We start from the raw sequence: 7,660 nt of genomic DNA, 5'->3' as shown, positions 1-7,660 counted from the left end.
TCCTTCCTATCACACTGGCCAACTTTCTGGAGCCTTCTAACCTGCTGTCTCCTTTTCACGCGGCTGGTTCCTTCTCATCCTTTAGGTTTCTGCTTAAATGTGACCTACTCAAGATTCTTTCGTGACCCCGTGATCTAAAATAGGTCCTCCCTCTTCTATCACAACCTTTGAGGGCCTTTGACTGTCACTGCCTTTGACAGCACCCAACTGCATTTTGTAATGATTTAGTGATTTATCTGCCATCTTCAAAAGACTGCAAGCTCTTGGAGGGACCGAATGTCTCCCCGGCACTTAGCATGGTACCTAACGCATACAGGCTGTCAATATCTGTGTGGATAGATGGGTGAACAGGTGAATTATTTATGTAGATATGGAAATGAATATGAAAGCTACTATAATAAATGCTATGAAGACAACAAAGCAGGGCAGAGGAAGTAGAGAGGAACAGTGAATGTGATTGAATTATAGAATAAATATAGGAAGAATGGCTCAATAGTAAAGTAGATCAAACAAGTTTGACTTAAATGTTTAGGGCTTAGTTTTAGTGGGTGGGGAGACTGTAAATTCCAAAAGGGAAGAAAAATAGGAAGACACTGAAAGAGAATAAAAGTAGCAGATTAACTACTGTGTGGAATAACTAGACAACACAGCATAATGAACAGAATGGGACTTTGGAGCCGGCAGACCTGAGATTTGGGGCTGTTTCACCACTTATTTTCTCTGAGACCTTGAGCAGGTTTCTGAAGCTCTCTGAGCTTTTGTTTCCACATTCACAGAATGAGCTTTGTGCGGCAGTTTAGTGAGCTGACATGTCCAATTCCTGGCTTCTAACAGATGCCCTGTTAATACTGGTTCTCAGCCTCCCTTTTCTCATCACAGGAGAAGGTAAGACAAAGCCGTGAGATGTCAAGATTGGATGAGTAATAGAAGGTTGGTTAAGCAAGAGTCTTCCGTGCCAGCCTGAGAAATCTGCATTTGATCATCAATGTACAAGTGAAGCGTTTGAGGAAAGTGATGTAATGAAAAATGTGCTTGAGGAAGATTAATCTCACCACATTTTATAGGAAAACTGGTGCAAAACCTACTGTAGGCAGAGGGGGTTTTAGGGAACAGTTGGGAGAACATTACCTTGGGCCAGAGGGAAGAAGGGCTTGGGGTAGGTAAGGGTACAGGTGAGATGGAAGATGTGAGAGAGGTAAAAGAGAGAGGAAGGCTTAGGCTTGTTGCTGTGAAAACGTGCAAAGTGTCTGGCCAAGGCAGTGGAATAAGAGGGTGTCGGGATTTCAGAGGCCCAGCCAAGGTTGGAGGCAACATCTTTGTTACGGTCTCACTCTACGTAACTGGGTGATGTTGCTTGGGTCAGATGCAGGAAGGGAGAGGGTGGTAGCCGGAGCCCATCATCCAGGGGCTTCAGCACAGAGGGAAGGTCAGGGAGGAGGATATTTTGAAAGGATGGTTGAGGTAGAGTTAAAGCAGGATAAAGAAGTGACATCAGCAGAGGAGCTGAGGGGCCCGGCTACGTTATGGGGAAGCAAAGCGGGGGAAGGGGAGAAAGGCATTCAAGACACCGGTAATTATAATTCACCTTCAAAGTGCAACCTCTGAGAACTCGGCTTCTAGGAGTCAGTGTTTCCTGTTTGTTACATAATAGCTAGAAAAGCAACCATGCAGAGCTTTAGACTTTACATCAGATCGCTTGCATGGTGCAGTCTTAAAGATCCTCGTGGGTGAGATGCTCTGGGAGTTAGCCACTCCGCCTTGTCAAGCTTGCTGGTTTTGATTTTTACTTTTCGTGTGGTTTGCAGTTCTTGGTGGCTCAGAAAGGCGGTACAGCTGTTGTGAAGGTGTCCTTGGATCCCCCGGGTGTCAGGTCGCCAAGGTAAGGCTGGTTCCCCAGAATGCTGATTGTTTCAGAACCAGAGTTGCCGCCTCCTGCGCAGACCTTGGGGATCCATAAGCATTTAGGTATAATCCACTAATTTTCAGTTGATGAAATTTTTATGAGCTTAGTTGCTCCTGCCAAAATATACAGTAACTTATTTGGCAGTGTTTGTTTCAGCTTCACGTTCAGGACCAAAAAGAAAACCTAGAAGGCATTGTGAAGACTTTTGTCAAGTTCCCACCCCGCAGCGGGAATCATGGTGTATTTGCCGTGAATTGTGAGGTGGTACGTTGGTGGTATGTTTTGCCTTATTTATGCATGTGTAAGGAACGTTCCCAGGCTCTCTCTCTCAGTCCCACACAGTGCTGCGATGTTGTTCACACATTTTCAGAGGAAGCAACTGAAGCTGAAAAGAGTTAAGTGACTTGGTGGGATACCTGCACTTGGTGATGGAGCCAGGAGTTGGCCCACGATCCTCTTTCTTTTACTTATTAATTTTTATTTGTATATAATCACTGCTTGTCCTACTCATTACATTGCTAAAATTACATGGGTGGAAAATGTTATGAATACCACTGTTATCCCCCAAATCAGCATAAAAGCTTTAATTTTTAAAAAGCTATTGTTTTTATAGAGAGAGTAAAATATTTATAGGGAGTTACCGTCCTCCATATGAGAATCAATACTAAACAGTAGGGGAAAAACAGAACTTGGAATCATGAGACCTCGGAAGCTCCACTGCTTGTCAGGCAAGTCTCCCAGATGCTCCAATCTGTAAATTATGAGGTTAACAATAACCCGACAGTGATGGTGAGAATCAGATACACTAATATATGGCAAAGTGCTTTGTATGTGTCAAACATTACGTGAACAGTCATCTTTAACAAAACATAAAATTAAATTTTTGTTCCCTGTGGCATATTTGGAAAGCAGATTTGTGGAGTTTAATTTTAATAAATATAGAAGGGAAGTGTTCAGTTTTTAAGCTTAGATTTTGTTTTGTTTTGTTTGTTTTTTGCGGTACGTGGGCCTCTCACTGTTGTGGCCTCTCCTGCTGCGGAGCACAGGCTCCGGACGCGCAGGCTCAGCGTCCATGGCTCACGGGCCCAGCCACTCTGCGGCATGTGGGATCTTCCCAGACCGGGGCACGAACCCACGTCCCCTGCATCGGCAGGCGGACTCTCAACCACTACGCCACCAGGGAAGCCCTAAGCTTAGATTTTTAATCGCAGACAATGAAAGCTGCTTCTGGCTTAGAAATCAAATGATTTTTTTTTTCATTCAACAAGGTTTATAACTGCATTGTCCAATATGGTATCCACTAGCAAACAAACATGTCGGTATAGAGAACAGAGTAGCAGTTACCAGAGGGGAAGCAGGGGAGGGCAAAATGGGTAAAGGGGGTCAACTGTATGGTGATGAATGAAAACAAAATTTTGGTGGTGCAGCGTGCTGTAGTGTTTATAGAAGTCAAAATATGTTGTACACATGAAACTTACATGATGTTATAAAACAATGTTGCCTCAATAAAAAATTAAATTAAATTAAAAGTTTAGTTCCTCAGTCATACTAGCCATATTTCAAATACTCAATCCCCACTTGTGGCTGGTGGCTACCATATTGGACAGGACAGAAATAGAACATTTCATCTTCACAGAAGGTTCTTTTGGATAGCACTGATCTCTAATGAAAATAATTGTAAAGCCTGTGCCAAGAAAATGAAATTATTTTTATTAGCAGAAATATTACCAACATTAAGGAAAAAATTAAAGCTTGGAACATCTTTCATATGACCATCAGATCCACACACTGGCTTTTGTTAGCAAAACTGAATGATAGGGTTAGATTGTATATTCCAGTTAGAAATATTCCCTTAAGATATCTAAGATGTTAAAATATGTTTGCCCAATATGATGTTTAAATTTAATATTTCCATCTTTATAGTGCTATACAGCCAAAGGTTTGGAACTTACTCAAGTGACAGTGGTTGATCCCAGCCTCCAGGTGGGCTATGATACATTTGTGAAACCAGATGAAGTCATTGACTATAACACTAGGTACGCACTATACACAGGGGTTTGTTTTTGAAATTATAGAACATTCAACATGTACTTTGAGTTTTAGCCTAGGTACTTTTATTTGATTCAACTTTAGAGCATGAATTAACACTGTTTTCTTTTAATTAATTTGTTTATTCAAAACTATTCATGTTCTGTTGAGTACCTTGCTAAAATTATGCAGACACCGTATTAGGCCCTGGGTAACAGCCCTAAATGAGAGATACGGCCTCAGCACTCATGGTGTTTACACGTTGGAATGGTAGGTAGGAAGCTAGAGAGACAGACAAAAATATTGAACAAGTTATTTATTCATTCATTTATTCATTCAATCATTAATCAGTTTCTTCTGAAAATACCATACTATTCCCATTAGATGAAAATTTCTATAGTCCTGTAGACATGTCGCTGAGTATACATAGCTTTGATATAGCATACAGAACACTGGTTCAGTGCGAATTCTATTTTATTATTATTATTAAAGTAGGACATGTTTCTGATCCAAATTCAATGCTAACTTGAGATAGTATTATATAGATGTGCCTTTAATTTTTAAAAACCTCATATAAAACACCCAATAATATCATTGATTAATTGAATTGGATTTCCTAAAGACATATAAGCCATATGACATGACATATTTATATATTTATTTAAATATATCTATTTAAATATAAAAAAGAAGACATTGATCTTATTCTACGATGAAAATTTAGAAGTGTTAATTACTGGTGTGATTGTATTTATTCAATTTTCTTTAAATAACAAATTCTCCAATGGTACTTAATATGACGTGTGTGTGTGTGTGTGTGTGTGTATACATGCACACATGTATACATACATTTGTATATGTATATATGAACAAATATGACTTGATACACATATACACGTGTATATTATATGCATTATATACTATAGTACATAGTTTATAGTATTATATATAGTATACATAATATATATGTGTACGTCCATAATTTTGGAGTACAGGAAGGCAAGGTGGTCAAGTGAATTAAAAGTTGTTGTGATAAATTTTGAGAATAATTATAAAGAATTCTGCTAACAAGCATTTTTTAACCTAAATTTCCTCATGGTTCATAAAAATGGTTGTATACATAAAAACTCAGTAAAAGTTGCTGTTATCAGAAAATGCATTTGGTTACTAATCTCTCTCCTGACCTCATCTGATTTCTTTTCCTACTCATTTTGGCCATATCCTAATAGCCCCATCTATTTTATATTTTACTCTTTTTTTTTTTTACTTTATTGAGCTATAACTGACAAATAAAATTGTACTATATTTAAAGTTACTGTACTCATTGGTTCTTGTTCTTCCATGGGTTTAGCGGAATCTTTCTAACTCCTTTTTGGAACAAGTCAGGAAATGCTTTGTTAATTACTGATACTCAAAGCAGCAAAATGAGAACTGAAGGTCTTGCTTTAAAAATAAAAACTTGAATCTTGAAAGAAAAAGTCAAAAGGGGGCTTCCCTGGTGGCGCAGTGGTTGAGAGTCCACCTGCCGTTGCAGGGGACACGGGTTCGTGCCCCGGTCCGGGAAGATCCCACATGTCGCGGAGCAGCTGGGCCCGTGAGCCATGGCCTCTGAGCCTGCGCATCCGGAGCCTGTGCTCCGCAACAGGAGAGGCCACAACAGTGAGAGGCCCGCGTACCGCAAAAAAAAAAAAAAAAAAAAAAAGTCAAAAGGATTCAATGCATTGCGTTCTTTTAAAACAGCTTTAAAATGAACCCAAGTACTCCATCCATGATGATGTCCTCTTAATTCAAATATTTGATTATGCATCACATTCCTTAACTAAGCCAGATGACGGAGCCAGGTATCTTTTGTTTCTTACAGGAGACAATACTATGAACAGACAGCTTACGTTGAAAATACGTTTGCAGTATTTTTATCTCTTTTCCCCTAATTTGCAGTAAAGCACAGCAGTAGCCACGTTTCTAAACACTTACTTTTAGTATGTGCTTCATGAAAACCACTAGGATAGTCAGTATTCTGCATGTATTTTCACTGTTTGCATATATTTTCATTGGGTCCTCATAAGCCATTAAGATTGGTAATTGACCCTACTTTACAGATGAGAAGACTGAAACCAGAAGGCTAGGTAACTTGTTGAAAATCAAATATAATAAGTAAATGGCAGAGTCATAGCATAGCTCAAACTCAGGTTGTCTAGACTCTGCTTAGGGCTCCATCTGCTTTTGCATGCTTCTCACATTTCATCTTTAGCTTTGCCTTAATGGGAGATAGACTACTTAACTGTAACTGACAAAACTCAGATTACACAAAGATGAGAGTTCACACAGGAACTTTATGAACTTGTAATAATGTCTCCCCCTGCCTTACATGATTGATCCAAATTATAAATTTTACTAGGTTATATCAATATAACCTAGTAAAGGGATAGTTGGCAGTCATACAATTAAGATCTTTGTTCTGTTCATCAGATGTTTGTCACATTGAGTCAGTAATGTGTTCTAACTATAACTGATGAAATCTACTTAGCTGTACTCTTACACGCACTGTGTGTCTTCTTGGGATAGGTTTTCTGGTGTGGTTGAAGATGACTTGAAGGACACGAAAACCTCAGTCCGTGATGTGCAAGCCACCTCGTTGAACCTGTTCAGCACTGACACTCTACTAATTGGACATAGCTTTGAATGTAGTCTCTATGCACTTAAGGTAAAGAGTTAGAGGCTCATATTCTTATAAAACTCTATGTGTTAATGTGGTAGTCATTATCATTGTGTTATCACTGATGCTTGATTTGCCCTTTTAGACAAAACAAGATAAGAATCACTGTGCTGATGACTTTGTCCAACTCTTGTAAACCAGAAGCAGTATAAGATGCCCAAGTCATCTGGCTAAACAAGATCAGAAAGAAAGTCCATTATCAATTGTGATGCAACCAAAATCGTTCTTTTGACATGGTCTTAGATCATTGTCTTTAATATTCAAGTGGGTAAAAGTACGTTTATCTAATAGGTTATTATAGTCACGTCCTGGAAGATACTTTTTCATATTAAGTCAGGTAGACTTATAAAGCCTACCTATAAGGTAGGCTCAAAATCAAATAGCATGTTCATTTTTCTTGGCGTGATAGACTTGAAAATCTCCCCCTTAATACTCCAGGTGAAAATGGTCTGTTCTTTGCTCCATGTTCTAGAACAGGTGTCAGCACACTATGGTCCATGTTAGCCACCTGTTTTTGCAAATATTTTTATTGGAACAGAGCCACCACACCCACTCATTGATGTATTTTCTACCGCTGCTTTCATACCACAGTGGCATTGTTGAGTAGTTATAACAGAAGTGGTATGGCCTGCAAGCCTAAACTATTTATAACTCGCAAGAGAGAGTTTGGTGGCCACCCCCGATCTAGAGCAGTGCTCTGCAACAGAACTCTCCATTCTTCATGTTCACTATCCAATATGGTAGACACCAGCCACATGTGGCTAGTGAGCACTTAAAATGTGTCTAATGTGACCGAGAAAACGATTTTTTCATTTTGTTTACTTAATTGCAATAGTTACACGTGGCTGGTGGCTACCACATTGCACAGCGCAACTCTAGAACTTTGGGGACCTTGACTATTTGTTTCAGCCACACCCCTAGGACTTACCTTCATGCCGAGAAGGGCTAGTTCTTCTTTAGTGTAAGAATGTACGTAAGGCCATTTAATTTTCCTGAGTATCCACCTCTTTCCC

Source organism: Lipotes vexillifer, unplaced genomic scaffold, assembly GCF_000442215.2.
Source record: "Lipotes vexillifer unplaced genomic scaffold, Lipotes_vexillifer_v1.1 scaffold644, whole genome shotgun sequence".
Taxonomy (NCBI): Eukaryota; Metazoa; Chordata; class Mammalia; order Artiodactyla; family Lipotidae; genus Lipotes; species Lipotes vexillifer.
The sequence above is the reverse complement of the archived record's forward strand: the minus strand, read 5'-3'. Positions refer to the sequence as shown.